This window comes from Loxodonta africana, chromosome 1, assembly GCF_030014295.1.
Source record: "Loxodonta africana isolate mLoxAfr1 chromosome 1, mLoxAfr1.hap2, whole genome shotgun sequence".
Classification (NCBI taxonomy): domain Eukaryota; kingdom Metazoa; phylum Chordata; class Mammalia; order Proboscidea; family Elephantidae; genus Loxodonta; species Loxodonta africana.
Window position 1 is genome coordinate 82,642,598 of NC_087342.1, and position 14,505 is coordinate 82,657,102.

At 37.4% G+C, this 14,505-nt stretch overlaps 1 non-coding gene and 1 pseudogene across 1 annotated transcript; both read right to left on the reverse strand.

Moving 5' to 3' along the window:
• Positions 1–4,216: 4,216 nt before the first annotated feature.
• On the reverse strand, positions 4,217–4,289 carry TRNAF-GAA (transfer RNA phenylalanine (anticodon GAA)). The gene has a single exon. It is a non-coding gene; the product is annotated as a tRNA-Phe (tRNA).
• An 8,341-nt stretch (positions 4,290–12,630) lies between these two features.
• Positions 12,631–14,227, reverse strand: LOC100670100 (bisphosphoglycerate mutase-like; annotated as a pseudogene).
• Between the last annotated feature and the right edge of the window lie 278 nt (positions 14,228–14,505).

Genomic DNA, 14,505 nt, shown 5'->3' on the forward strand with positions numbered 1-14,505 from the left:
AAACTGGCTGAATAGACATGGAAATACAGGGTGGAGAGAAGGAGTATGCCATCTCATTGGGGGGAGAGCAACTAGGAGTACATAGTAAGACGTATATAAATTTTTGTATGAGAGACTAACTTGATTTGTAAACTTTCACCTAAAGCACAATAAAAATTTTTTGAAGAAAATTGTAGATAAGTCAAAACAGGTACATATGTTTCTTAATTAGCTTTCCTTTAGTGCAAGAGGAAACCCTGGTGGTGTAGTGGTTAAGTGCAATGGCTGCTAACCAAGGGTCGTCAGTTCAAATCTGCCAGGTGTGCCTTGGAAACTCTATGGGGCAGCTCTACTCTGTCCTACAGGGTCGCTAAGAGTACGAATCGACTCGATGGCTCTGGGTTTGGTTTGGCTTGGTTAGTGCAAGAAAAGACTGGGAGCCTTTTCCACGATTAAAAGCTGTACATGCAGCGTGTAAAGGTGGTTGTGATGAAGAATTTGTTGGAGTAGGGTTGGCTCAATCATTTCAAAGTGAGGGCAAATTTACCTAACATTAAAGGGTAAAAGGAGTTGTCTTGAAGTCAGACTTTTGTAACCTGGGGACTGCCTGTATAAGCTGTCTACAAAGAACTCATTTTGTATATGTAACTAGATAGTTAGATAGAAATTAAATAGAATTTTAAAAAAGATATATCACGCAAACATTAATCAAAAGAAACACAAGTGGCTATATTTATATCAAATAATGAAAGCTTCAGAAAAGAAACTAACAGGGACAGAGATAGACATAACTTAATGATAAAAGGATCAATCCACCAAAAGGAACAGGAAGTCACCAACTTACAACAGGGTTCCGTTCTAACGACTCCTTGCTAAGTGGGTTCTGCTGTAAGTCGAATATTTCTTTTCTTCTTTTTAGTTTTCATTATTATTGCCTTTTATTTTCAGTATCTTTATAAATCCAAGCTTTATTTGTCTTGGGAGGTTGGAAAACTTACATACAAACTTACAGATATGATGACAGTAAAAAATTACATACTGTATTACATACTACTAATCATAAGAAAAAAAAAACAGTAGTGTTTCATTGTAACACTAACATGAGATAAGTTAGGACTACCTGAATAACAGTGATTAATGTGTGTATGCACCAAACAACACAGCTGCAAAACATGTGAAGAAAAAACTGATTGAATTGAAAGAGATGTAGTCAAATCAACAAGTATAGTTGGAGACTTCAACACCTGTCTCTATATAACTGAAAAGCAACTAAACAGAAAATCAGCAAAGATATACAAGGACTACAAAACTGCACCATCCAACAGACCTAATCAATATGTATATAACCCTTCACCAAACAAGAGCAGAATACACATTCTTTTCAAGTCCCCACGGAACATATATCAAGATACAGCATACAGTCTGGGCCATCAAACAAACCTCAACAAATTGAAAATAATTGAATCATACAAAGTGGGTTCTCTGACCACAATGAAACCAAATTAAAAATCAGTCACAGAAATGTAAAACAAATCTTCCAAATTGGCAACTAAACCACTCACTTTTATATAACCTATAGGTCAAAGAGGAAGTCTCAAGGCTATAAAAATGAAAATGTAACCTGTCAAAACTTGTAGGACAAACTGAAGCAGTACTGAGAATTTTATACCACTAAATGCATACAGAAGAAACGAAAAAAGTCTCACGTCAATTATCTAAGCTCTCGCTTGAAGAACCAAAAAAAAAAAAAAAAAGAGAGAGAGAGCAAGAGAAGAGCAAAGTAAACTCAAATCAAGCAGGAGTAAAGAAATAGTAAAAATAAGAGCAGAAATAAATTAAATTGAAAGTAAACAAAATGGAGAAAAGCAATGAAACAATAAGCAAGCTCTTTGAAAAGATGAATAAAATTAACAAACCTCTAGTAAGACTGACAAAAACAAACAAACCAAAAAAAGGAGAAAAACACATGGTATCAGAATCAGGAATAAAAAAGGGGATATCACTATAAAGTCTACAAACAACAGAAGAATAATAAGGAAATACTATAAACACATAAATTTGACAACTTAATTGAAATGGACCAATTGCTCAAAAAACTCAAACTGCCACTACTCACCCAATATGAATATGTATTTTGAATAGCACTATATTAAGGATATTTGATTTAGTAATTTTAAAACTCTTCCACCCAAAAAAAGAATCACCAGGTCCAGAAAGATTAATTAGGATATTCCAACAAAGATTTAAAGAGTTAACACAAAATGGTTTCCAGAAAACGGAAGAGGAGGGAATACTTCCTATTTTATGAAGTCAATGTTACTCTCCCCACATGCATCTCTCAATTTTTCCTACTGCTTTCTTAAAGTGCCTGGAGAGAACAAATGGATAACAGGAAGAAGAGCTAGCACATGAAATGACCACATTACGTCTGTTGATAAAAACGGACCCTAAAACAAATAAATAATTGAGCCCAGGAACAAAACCATGCCGAGGCCAATCACACTTGGAAACCATACAGTCTCTCTTCTGACTACCTGCTATGGGTATTTTCACTGGAGAAGAATATTGAGAAGTAATGACATTCCAGGTGCAAGTGCTGGGAACAAACAACAAATTCTGTGTTTTCTTAAAGATGCTTTGATTCAACAGGAATACATATACAGACATTCCTGAAACCATAAAGCATTAGAAAGTTACCAAGAGTGAACTGGAAATTCCTAGAAGTTTACTGGTCATACAAAGCAGATGTGCTAAGATTGACCGTGAAGGAACAGAGGCAGCAGCGGTTCTTTACAAAGAAAGCTTTCAGCATACTTGGGATCCATTCACCTGTTATTTTGTAGTAGTCCCCCGCTAAGGACAGCGTCCCAAGTCAATTCTTAGTAAGTCCAATATCTTTTTTTTTTTTTAGTTTTCATTACTGTTGCCTTTTATTGCCAATATTTTAATGAATTTGTTCTTTATTTATATTGCATGGTTGGCACGAAAACAATAACATAACCAACATTGTATTTAGAAGATATTACTAACTACAAGATGTACAAAAAAAAAAAAAAATGCGAGTGGTAAGTGCGGTTCTTTGTAAGTCAAATATAGCCTAAGTCGGAAACTAACTGTATCTATTTTCCATTTTGACAGAAAAGCTTTTCCCTGCTTCTTCACATGGTCTACCTCCTTTTGATGTTAACTGAGGTTTCCAGTAAATGTTTTATTTAAAGATTGAAAATAAGGAGGAAAATGGTGTCCGTGAGGAAATACAGGAAAATTGATATTATGGAATACCAGCTGGGAATGTGTTGATGCTAGTTATTTCTTCTACTTTCGTATTAGGAAGGCTTCTAATTCCCTGACAGTCTGCGTTACTTTGCGAAGCGTCCAAGCCACTCATTCTTCTGAAAAGACTCGGGACCTACAGCCGTCCATCTCTCATTTTTAGACAGAGCACCAGTAGAGAAATCAGTGGGGTTTAAGATGGGCTTCTCTGCTTTTGCTCCATCCTTTGGCCCAGAAAACACAATGCACTAAAGAAAACTATCCGCAGAAGCCTTCCCCCAGGCCATTTTCTGCCTTTTTGTCTGTAAAATAATAGTACAAATGGGAGCTAAGGTGAACCACCTGCCAATGTGCAGGCTTTTTTGTTGGGTGTTTCAAGTGGTTCTTCATTTCTCTGCTTTCTTAACGCCTTCCTTCCGTTGTCAAAGTCTCCTTAGGGGATGTAGAGGCTCACAGCCTGTGAATGGAATAGCATTCAAGGCAATACACAGGGTTATGTTTTTACTTTCTATGTGTGGACGAATGGTATGGAAGAACTACATATTAGGAGAACTATATCTGTATTCCTTGGGGAAGAAAAAAAAAAAAAAAACATTAAAATGGTTGCTGTCAAGTGGATTTCGAAGCGTAGTGCCAGTATAGGACACGATAGAACTGCTCCATAGTGTTTCCTAGAATCTGCCAGTGACTCTTTGGTTGGTAGCCGAGTTCTCAACTAGTGGACCACCCAAGGGCTCCATTCCTTAAAAATGAGTTTAAACAGGTTGAAACAGAGGAAAACTCCGGAGGTGCTGGGGATAGATCCCTACACCTCTTACATGCTAAGCGTGCGGTCTACCCTCCTTCCGGACAAGATTTTGCTAAACTTTATTTACAGTTAGTACTACTACAATCTTAAAGCCTTGCAATGCAACGGTTATATAAAAAAAAGTGATGATAATAATTATGCAAAGGTCAACAAAACTGTTGAATCCTGGGATTGAACCAGGGACCTTCAGATCTTCAGCCTAAGGCTCTCCCAACTGAGCTATTTCAGCTGCTTGGGGGGGGGAGGGGGTGTCATTTTAGTTATATATCAAAGTATTGCTTACAAGACTTGTGCATTTATACATACAAAGCCTACTCAGTGTCATCAACTCACAAACCTGAAATTATATGAAGTCTGTTGCCACCATGTCTGAAAAATGTGATCCAATTTTTGGAGACCGTGGATGGGTTTGTAGAGGAGGAGTGCCAGGAATGAAAGGTAAAACAGGAAGAAGCTCCTCTGCTTGGTAACTTCAGGTTGTCCCACAATCCAAACACTACTCAGAAAACTAAGCAAATTCCAAATGAAATGATCGAGCCTGTTCTTTCTCTCCTCTTTCAGTCCCCCTTTTTCTGTCTTGCTCTTCAATGACACTGAAAAGGGGATCAGAGGATTATTGAGCATATCAGTGTGGTGAAGGGCTTCTTGCTTTGGAGTAGAAATGGGGAAACAGTGAAAGGCACACCATCAAACAATGTGTTTATTTTCATATGAATACACAAAAAGTGTTTTCAAAAGGATAAAGAATGGAAATGTTGGGAACTGTAAAAACCAAATGAGTTGCATGGTTTCCTGTGTGATTATTCTGCTTGATTATAAAACGACTTTCATTGGAAGTTTTCAACCACCATGTTGTAGATAACATCCCACACCACACAAACACACCTAGCTGAATTAATATCACAAGAGTATCGGCAAGTACATTTCTTACATTCTCCAACAGAATTCCAGATTCTTGTCTTTAGAGCTTTAAATAAAGTCATAATGTGGTCATTTAACACCACATCAGATTCCTGAGGGAGATGCACCCAAAGGGTTATGTGTGGGGGTGAGGAGAGGGAGGGCAGAAACCAGTAAGAATAAACAGATACATCCCAATTGCTCATGTTCCCTGAAATAAACACTGTCCATTAGAAGTCAATTCAAGAGGCTTTTACTTCTTGTCAAACCAGAAACAAGGCACCAAGAAGGAACTCAAACTTTCAGTCTTCTGATCCATAAGCAGAGGCGTTGTCCATAGGATGACTAGAGCAATACATTAAAGAATTAGTCCAAACCTGAAAGTGAAAGTGTTGTTAAGGAGTATTGGGTTTCTATTGTCAAATTTCTCACTTTGCAATCAGAAGAAAATTTAACCACATTCAAAAAAGGAATTAAACAGCAGCTGAAAACCGTGAAAATCACAATTACTTAGAATTAATAAATTGAGATTTTGAGAGGATCACAAATGACATATTTCTTGAAGGTCACTCTCCTCTAGTCACTGATAATAATGATGCATTTTGGTGGAGAAACATGAGTCAAGAACTGAACTTTGAAATAAAGGCATGCAGATGACAGCATGAGGAGAGAGAGCGCTATAGGTTGGTGTGTTTAGAACTTTCCTGTCTCAAAAATAAGGTGGCATTACATGAGGGAGAAAGGTCAGCAGGCTCAAACAACAGTACCCCTTGTTGGAAATGCCTGCTTTTAATGCAAGGAAAATATTTTATTATAATCCTTTCAAAACATATGTTTGAACAACTTGATCCTCCACCAAAAAGAAGAAGAATCACCCAATATGCAGGTGGTCCAGCGTTATGGGTCCTAAATTTCCCTGGAAGAGTGGTCCTGATGTCTGAGGTACAGTTTGCTGGTTTCCAAGTTAACTTCAAGTGCAGAGAAGACAGCCAAAATAGCTTGGAGATGTGCTTGAGTTATTGAAATGCTAAACTGGCAGGTCTTTTGCTTAAAAGTCTTTCCCTAACTCCCTGGCCCATTGATCCAAAAACTAATCCAAGTCAATTTTGTGTGACCCACTTGAAAACAGATGCCTTACATATCTGTAGAGTAGGAGAGATGAGAAATACATAAATTCCTAAAGTAAAAAAAAAAAAACAAATTCAGTTTTTTCATAGTCTTGGATTTTGGGAATCGCTGAGATATTTGCAGAAATAAGCAATGCTCTTTTCCCATGACCGTCTTAGTCTTTCCTTCCCAGAGAGGTTAATCTTTTCTTCACACTAAAACGTCCCCCTTTTGTTTGTTCCCAGATCCCCTGTACAATATTTTCTCCAGGTTTAGGTCAAAACTAGCGAACTCTCTTGGATCATGGTCTGGGTGGTATGTCCTAATGTACATTTATTCATCAAGATAATTATCCTTTTCCCTTGGATATGGGCAGCAAACAGTGAATAAAGACAGAAAGAGGGAAGAAAAGAAAGAGAATTAAAAGGTAGAGAAGGGGGAGAAACAAAATGAAGAGACAGAGGAGTGGCTCACACTTGGTAGAGAAGTTCAGGAAGGAAAGCAAGCATAGACATGCAGAAGATTAAATTCAGGCTTCCTTGCTTACCCACTGTTATGGAATGTTCATGCCATCTTCAAATTCCCTCCCTTTCAACTCTTTTCTCCTCTGCCTTCCAAGGTTGCAAGAAAGATGTATAAAACAATGCAGAGGGATATGAAGAGTAGCATGAGTGGTTGCTTCCAGGAAAATAGGTACTAGTGGGGAAATGGGAAACAAGGATAAAATCACAACACTTGGCGGGTAATGAAGTCCTTCATGTCTAGCAGTATAGTCAGAAACTTGGCAGTGCTTTGTCTAGGGGATGCCGTTCTGGTTCTGAAAATCTAAAGTGATACAAGTCAAGGAGAGAAACAGGGAAATGCTCCTAGGTATGACAACATCTCTTTCAAACAAAAATCTTCTTGGCAATGAAGAGAATTCAAGGAAAGTTATTTGAAAACATTAAATATGGAACTGATTGGTCATGTATAACCAAAAAAGCAAACCTATTATTCTCAATTCCAACTCATAGAGAACCTACAGGACAGAGTAAAAGGGCCCCATGGGGTTTCCAGGCTGTGGCTAGTGGATTGGAACTTCCATAAATGAACCTAAAAGATGGGTTCTGGAAAAAAAACACAAAAAAGGGGCCTGGGTAACTCAGTCGGCGGAGCAGCAGGCTTTTAATCTAAGGGCCCAGGGTTCAAGACCGTGTACAGGCAAACTTTATTTTACTCTAATTATTTCTCTTAGGTAGAAGCCTTTCATTTTACCCTAGTTACTTCTCTTTAAAGCTCTGCTTCTTCACTTCTCTCTTCCCTCTCTTTGCTCTACAGGAATCTGAATAGAACCAGAACGGAAAAAGCAATGGTAGCACATTTCCCAGTCATAGTCTGTTTTGTGACACTCTAGGCAGAAGCATAAACGTTTCTGTAATTCAGAGGAAAAGAGACAGGGATGACAAAAAGCAGAGATAGCAAGAAGAAAGAAAAAGTCAAGATTCAGGAATATTTTGGATTTCAGGAGGTAGAAAATACGTAATGCCTTTCACTGAGCACAGAACGAATTTTGTACAATTCTGCTTGTACATTGACTAAAACTTTGTTTGCTTTTCCCTTTATGGAATGTTTACATGATGAATTTTCCAACCCTAAGAGACAGCCTTGTGAAGTCCTTTTCTAAACACTGGAATACCCAAGTCTGAAACTCTGCAGTTTGCTGACCTGGAGATTTGGGTTCTTATATGGTTTTGGGAGGAGAAGCTCCTGTGAGTTGAATGGCAATGGGGGTTGTAGTTGGAAATGTCAATCAAAACTTACAGGCTCTAAAAGCAAAGCAAAACTAAAGGAAATCTTGAAAGGAGTGAAAGAAATGGCATCTTACCTTTTCAGAAAAAAAACAATTAGAACGAGAATGGATACCTTATCAGAAACCACAGGAGAGCTACCCTAAAAGAATGGTTCAAGTAAGTTTTCTGGAAATGAACGACATAATAAAAGACGGAATTTTGGAATATCAGGAAGGAAGGAAGAGTATGGTAAGCAAAAATATGAGTAAATAAAATAAGCTTTTCTTCTCCTCTTGAGTTTCCTGTATTATGTTTGATGTTGAAGCAAAATGTATAACACAATCTAATGTGATTGTAAAAGTACTTAGAGAAAACAATAATATTATAAACAAGGGAGGGTTGCTATGAGTCGGAATTGATTCATCGGCACACCAAAACAACAACAATAGGAAAAAAGGGAGGTCAGGTTGCTGCACTTAACTTGAACTGGTAAAATGATGACACCAGTACATTGTGATTTATCAATGTGTGTGCATGTATATGTACATACATACATACATACATATATGGTTATGCCACTATAGAAATCTATGCAAAGAGATACACTCACAAACTCTGTAAATTAAAATGAAAAAAAAATTTTTTTTGAGTAATCCATAAAAAGACAGGAAAAAATAAAACCTAGAAACTAAACAATTTTATTACTATTGCCTTTTATTTTCAGTATCATTATAAATATAATATTTATTTGTCCTGGAAAGTTGAAAACATTACATATAAACTTACAGACATGATGACATCAAAAAATTACACACTGTACTACATATTACCCATGACAAGATTAAAAATAAAAAACAGTTGTAAGTGTTGCTCATTGTAACATGAATAAAAGATAAATTAGGACTACCTGAACAGCAGTGTTAAGTATGTATGCACCAAATAACAGAGCTGAAAAATATGTGAAGAAAAAGCTGATTGAATCGAAAGGAGATGTAGACAAATCCACAAGTATAGTTGGAGACTTCAACAACTGTCTCTAAATAATTGAAAAGCAACTGAAGAAAAAATCAGCAAAGATATGGAAGAACTAAAAAACTCCATCAGCCAGCAGACCTAATTAACATTTAAATAACACTTCACCAAACAAGAGCAGAATACACATTCTTTTCAAGTCCCCATGGAGTATGTACTAAGATAGAGCATATAGTCTGGGACATCAAACAAACCTCAACAAACGTAAAAGAATTGAATCATAGAGTGAGTTCTCTGACCACAATGGAAACAAACTAAAAATCAGACACAGAAAGATAAAACAAATCTTCCAACTTGGAAACTAAGCAACACATGTTTATATAATCTGTAGGTCAAAGAGTAAGTCTCAAGGATATGAAAATACAACATGTCAAAATTTGTGGGGCACACTAAAGCATTACTGAGAAAGAATTTTATACCACTAAATGCCTACAGAAGAAAAGAAAAAAGCCTCACATCAATTATCTAAGCTCTCACTTGAACAACCTAAAAAAGAAAAAACCACAATAAACCCAAATCAGGCAAAAGGAAGGAAATAGTAAAAATAAGAGCAGAAATAAATGACACCGAAAACAAACAAAAGAGAGAAAATCAATGAAACAGTAAGTTGGGAGGCATGGCCAAGAGGGCAGAATCAGGCACTTCCAGCACGCCTTAACCTTCATCGAAGTTATCCGTTATCTATTGCTTAGTTAGTGTTTTTCCCTCCCCACCCCGCCATCAAAGATTGTTTCTTTCTGTGTGTAAACTTTTGGATGAGTTTTTACAGTAGTGGCCTCATACAATATTTGTCCTTTTGTGATTGACTTATTTCACTCAGCATAATGCCCTCCAGATTCACCCATTTTGTGAAATGTTTCGAAGATTTGCCTAGTATTCCACTGTGTGCATGTACCCTAGTTTGTTTATCCATTCATCTGCTGATGGGCGCTTAGGTTGTTTCCATCTTTTTGCTATTGTAAATAATGCTGCAGTGAACATGGGTGTGCGTATGTCTGCTTATGTAATGGCCCTTATTTCTTCATGATATATCCCTAGGAGTGGGATTGCTAGATCTTATGGTATTTTTATTTCTAGCTTTCTAAGGAAGCGCCATATCATTTTCCAAAATGGTTATAACATTTTTCATTCCCACTAGCAGCGCATAAGAGTTCCAAGCTCCCTGCAGCCTGTCAAGCATTTGTTATTATCCACTTTTTTTTTTAATTATTCTTGCCAGTAATATTGGGGTGAAATGGTAGCTCACTGTAGTTTTCATTTGCATTTTTCTAATGTCTAGTGATCTCGAGCATTTCCTCAAGTGTCTGTTAGCAACCTGAATGTCTTCTTTGTGAAGTATCTGTTCATATCCTTGGCCCAATTTTTTATTGGATTATTTGTCTTTTTGTTGTAGAAGTGTTGGATTTTTCTATAGGCTTTAGAGGTTAGACTTTTATTGAATTTGTCATAGTCAAAGGTGTTTTCCCAGTCTGTAGGCTCTCTTTTTACTATTTGGGTGAAGTGTTTTGATGAGCATAAATAAGTGTTTAATTTTTAGAAGATCCCTGTTATGTAGCTTATCTTCTTGTGCTTGTGTATTGTTAGTTACAGTTTGTATCCTATTTAAGCCATGTATTCAGTCCTCTAGCATTGATGCTATTTTTTTCTTCTATGATCTTTATAGTTTTGGGTTTTATATTTAGGTCTTTGATCCATTTTGAATTAGTTTTTGTGTATGATGTGAGGTATGGGTCTTGTTTCCTTTTTTGCATGTGGACATCCAGATTTGCCAGCACATTTGTTAAAAAGACTATCTTTTCCCCATTTAAGGGACTGTGGGCCTTTGTTGAAGATCAGATGACCATAGGTGGATGGATTTACACCCATGTTCTTGATTCTGTTTCATTAGTCAATGTGTCTGTCATTGTTCCCGTATGAGGCTGTTTGACTACAGCAGCTGTATAGTAGATTCTGAGGTCAGGTAGTGTGAGTCCTCTTACTTTATTCTTTTTTTTCAATAGTGCTTTACTTAGCCAGGGTCTCTTTCCTTTTCCATATAAGGTTAATGATTACTTTTTCCATCTTGTTAAAGAATGCTGATATTTGGATCAGTTTTTCATTGTATTCATAGATTGCTTTTGGTAGAATTAACATTTTCACAATTTTGAATCTACCTATCCATGAGCATGGTATGTTTTTCCATTTATGTAGGTTTCAGTTGGTTTCTTGCAGTGGTGTTTTCTAGTTTTCTTTGCATCTGTCTTTTATGTCCCCGGAGAGATTTGTTCCTAATTATTTTATTTTTTTAGAAATTATTATAAATAGTACTGCTTTCCTGATTTCCTTTTCCTAGTTCTCTTTATTGGTGTGTAGGAATCCAACTGATTTTTGTATGTTTCTCTTGTATCCCGCTACTTTGCCAAATCTTTCTGTTATTTTCAGTAGTTTTCTTGTGGAATCTGTTGGGTTCTGTATGTGTAATAGCATGTTGTTGTTGTTAGATGCCATCAAGTCACTTCCTACTCATAGTGACCCTATGTACTACAGAACAAAACACTGCCTGGTCCTGTGCCATGCTCACTCACAATCATTGCTCTCCTTGAGCCCACTGTTGCAGCTACTGTGTCAATCCATCATGTTGAGGGCCTTCTTCTTTTTTTGCTGACCCTCTACTTTACCAAGTATTATGTCCTTCTCCATGGACTGATCCCTCCTGATAACTTGTCCAAAGCATGTAAGATGTAGTCTCACCATCCTTGTTTCTAAGCATCATTCTGGTTGTACATCTTCTAAGACAGATTTATTCATTCTTTTGGCAATCCATGGTATATTCAATATTATTCACCAACACCACTATTCAAAGGCATCAATTTTTCTTCAGTCTTCCTCATTCACTGTCCAGCTTTTGCATGCATGTGATTCGATTGAAAATACCAAAGCTTGGGTCAGGCCCACCTTAGTCTTCAAGTATAATATCATATCATCCACAAATAGGGATAGTTTTACTTTTTCCTTACCAATCAGGATGCCCTTTATTTGTTTTTCTTGCCTTATTGCTCTAACTAAGACAACCAGCATAATATTATATAGGAGTGGTGATAAAGGGCATCCTTACTTTGTTCCTGTTCTTAGGGGGAAAGTTTTCAACCTCTCTCCATTAAGAATGATGTTGGCTGTTTGTTTTGTACAGATGCCCTTTATTATGTTGAGGGACTTCTGTTCTATATATATTTCATTGGAAGTTTTTATCAGGAAACGTCGTTGGACTTTATTAAATACCTTTTCTGCACCAATGAGATGATCATGTGATTCTTTTGTTTCATTTATGTGACGGATCACATTCATAGATTTCTAATATTGAACCATTCACATACCTGATGTGAATCCCACTTGGTCTTGGTGTATTATTATTTTTTTTATATGATGCTGAATTCTATCGGCTAGAATTTTTGTTGACAATTTTTGTATCTATCTTCGTGAGAGATATTGGTCTGTATGTTAATTAATTTATTTATTTTTGGTGTCTTTCCCTGGTTTTGGTATCAGCATTTTGCTGGCTTCATAGAATGAACTCAGAAATATACTTTCCTTTTTTATGTTCTGAAACAGTTTGAGTAGTATTGGTGCCAGCCCTTCTCTGAATATTTGGTAGAATTCTCCAGTGAAGCCATCTAAGCCAGGGCTTCTTTTTGTTGGGAGTTTTTTTTTTTAGTCACAGAACTTTATTTCTAAACCAATTTTAAGGATCCAAAGATTAAAGCACAAAAAACAAAAGCAGAGCCCAAACAGCTATGGTTGTCTACGTGCTATTAATTCAAGTGGGCAAAAGGAATTATACCAAATGCCAAACCAAGATGTCCCTGAACTAGAGACAAGTTCAAGGGCCTTCCTGCCCTTTGACGTTGTCATCATCGTTTGCTTGGAGGAACCCACCTGTGCCATTCCCATTCAATGGGCCTCCTAGACGAAAAGACTAGTAAAAAAGTACTTCGGTGTAGTGAATTATCTAATACCCTTTAACATCATCCCAGAAAGTCTTAGTTAATATAAAGGTGAAGTGAACTACTTAAGATAACTAAATGAACAGCAATACAAACTTTAAGGATTTTTATCTTTTGTTTATAGCCATAACCACAGGCTGGGAATAGTGCCTGGCAATGGTGACTCAATAATGATGATTTATTGAATGATGGACATCTTGAACTTTATTTCCACTAATTACTCTCCCATCTCAGAAACGTATGACCTTCCTCAAGCCCCGCTTGTTACTAAGTTGGTAACTAATTCAAACAGGGTTGCAGGACTGCTACCTCATGGACCTTATGACAAAAGCACTTAGGCATCCTAAAGCCACTATCTAGACAAAGATAAGTTACCTATACAAACTCTGCCCTACAGGCAAAATGCAAATTCATGAGAGAGAAGAGAGAGATAGACAGGAACAAAGATGGGGAGAGTCATCAGCACCCACAACACACTACATGCCAGTGCTTTTGCACCTATTCCGAGTCCACTCTGGGGAAAGACTATTGTTCAGCTTGTTTCACTTTTCCTTGATCCTCTGCTTAATGGCTGCTTGCATCACCTCCTGGTTGCCCATGAACTGGTGAGGTCCAATGACATTCACGTTTTCATCCAGTTCCAAGAGAATGGGGACACCAGTAGGAAGAGTAAAGTTGAGAATGTCTTCTTCTGAGATACCTTTCAGATGCTTCAGGAGTACCCTACTGTTATTTCCATGAGCAGAAATCAGGATGGTTTTGCCACTTAATACTTCTGGAGCAGTAGGTAAAAAGTCTCTCCAAAATATCCTTTAGGCTTTCAGATGGTGGCAGCTGATCCATAGGTAAGTCTCACATTTTGTACTTCCAGTCATTGTAGATCTCCTGGTAGGACAGATGAGACTCCTTGAAGGGAGGTGGGGACTCATTGTAGCATTTTCTCCAGAGCCTCACCTGTTTTTCTCCGTGATTCAAAGCCACTTTCTCCCTATTGAGACCAATCAAGGCTCCATGGTGATGCCAGGATCTTTCCACAGGAACCCACTCCTGCCCCAGTTCCTCCAGGATCAGCCAGGCCATGTGGATCGACCGATTCAGGATGGACGTGAATACAAGGTCAAACTGAAAGTTTAGCTCCTTGAGTTGCTTCCCACAGTTCAGAGCTTCTTCCACTCTTTTGTTGTTAAGTTCCTGGTCCTCCCAGCTACAAAAGCACCTCTCCTTATTCCAAGTACCTATCTCTGAGCATAAAAAGTTTATATTTGGGCATACTAGTTGCTGAGTTTCCCTGGTGTTGCAAGTAGATGAACATTCAATAGTAACAGTACATCTGCAGAGAGGTCAGCAGCAGCAATAGTGCTTCTGTGGTGCCAAGGGGCCAGCACCTTGAAGGACTCATTCTGTTGGTTTTTTTTTTTGTTTTTTTTTTTTTACCTTTTCAGTCTCTTCTCTTGTTATATGGATCTGTTTAGATTTTCAACCTCAGCTTGTGTTAGTTTAGCTATGTTGTGTGTTTCTAGAAATGTGTCTGTTTCCTCCAGGTTTTCAAATTTGTCACACTGGTTTTCCATAGTACTGTTATGTTTCCTTTAATCTCAGTTGAATCTGTTGTAATATCTCCCATTTGGTTTCTTATTTGAGTTATTCGAGTCCTTTC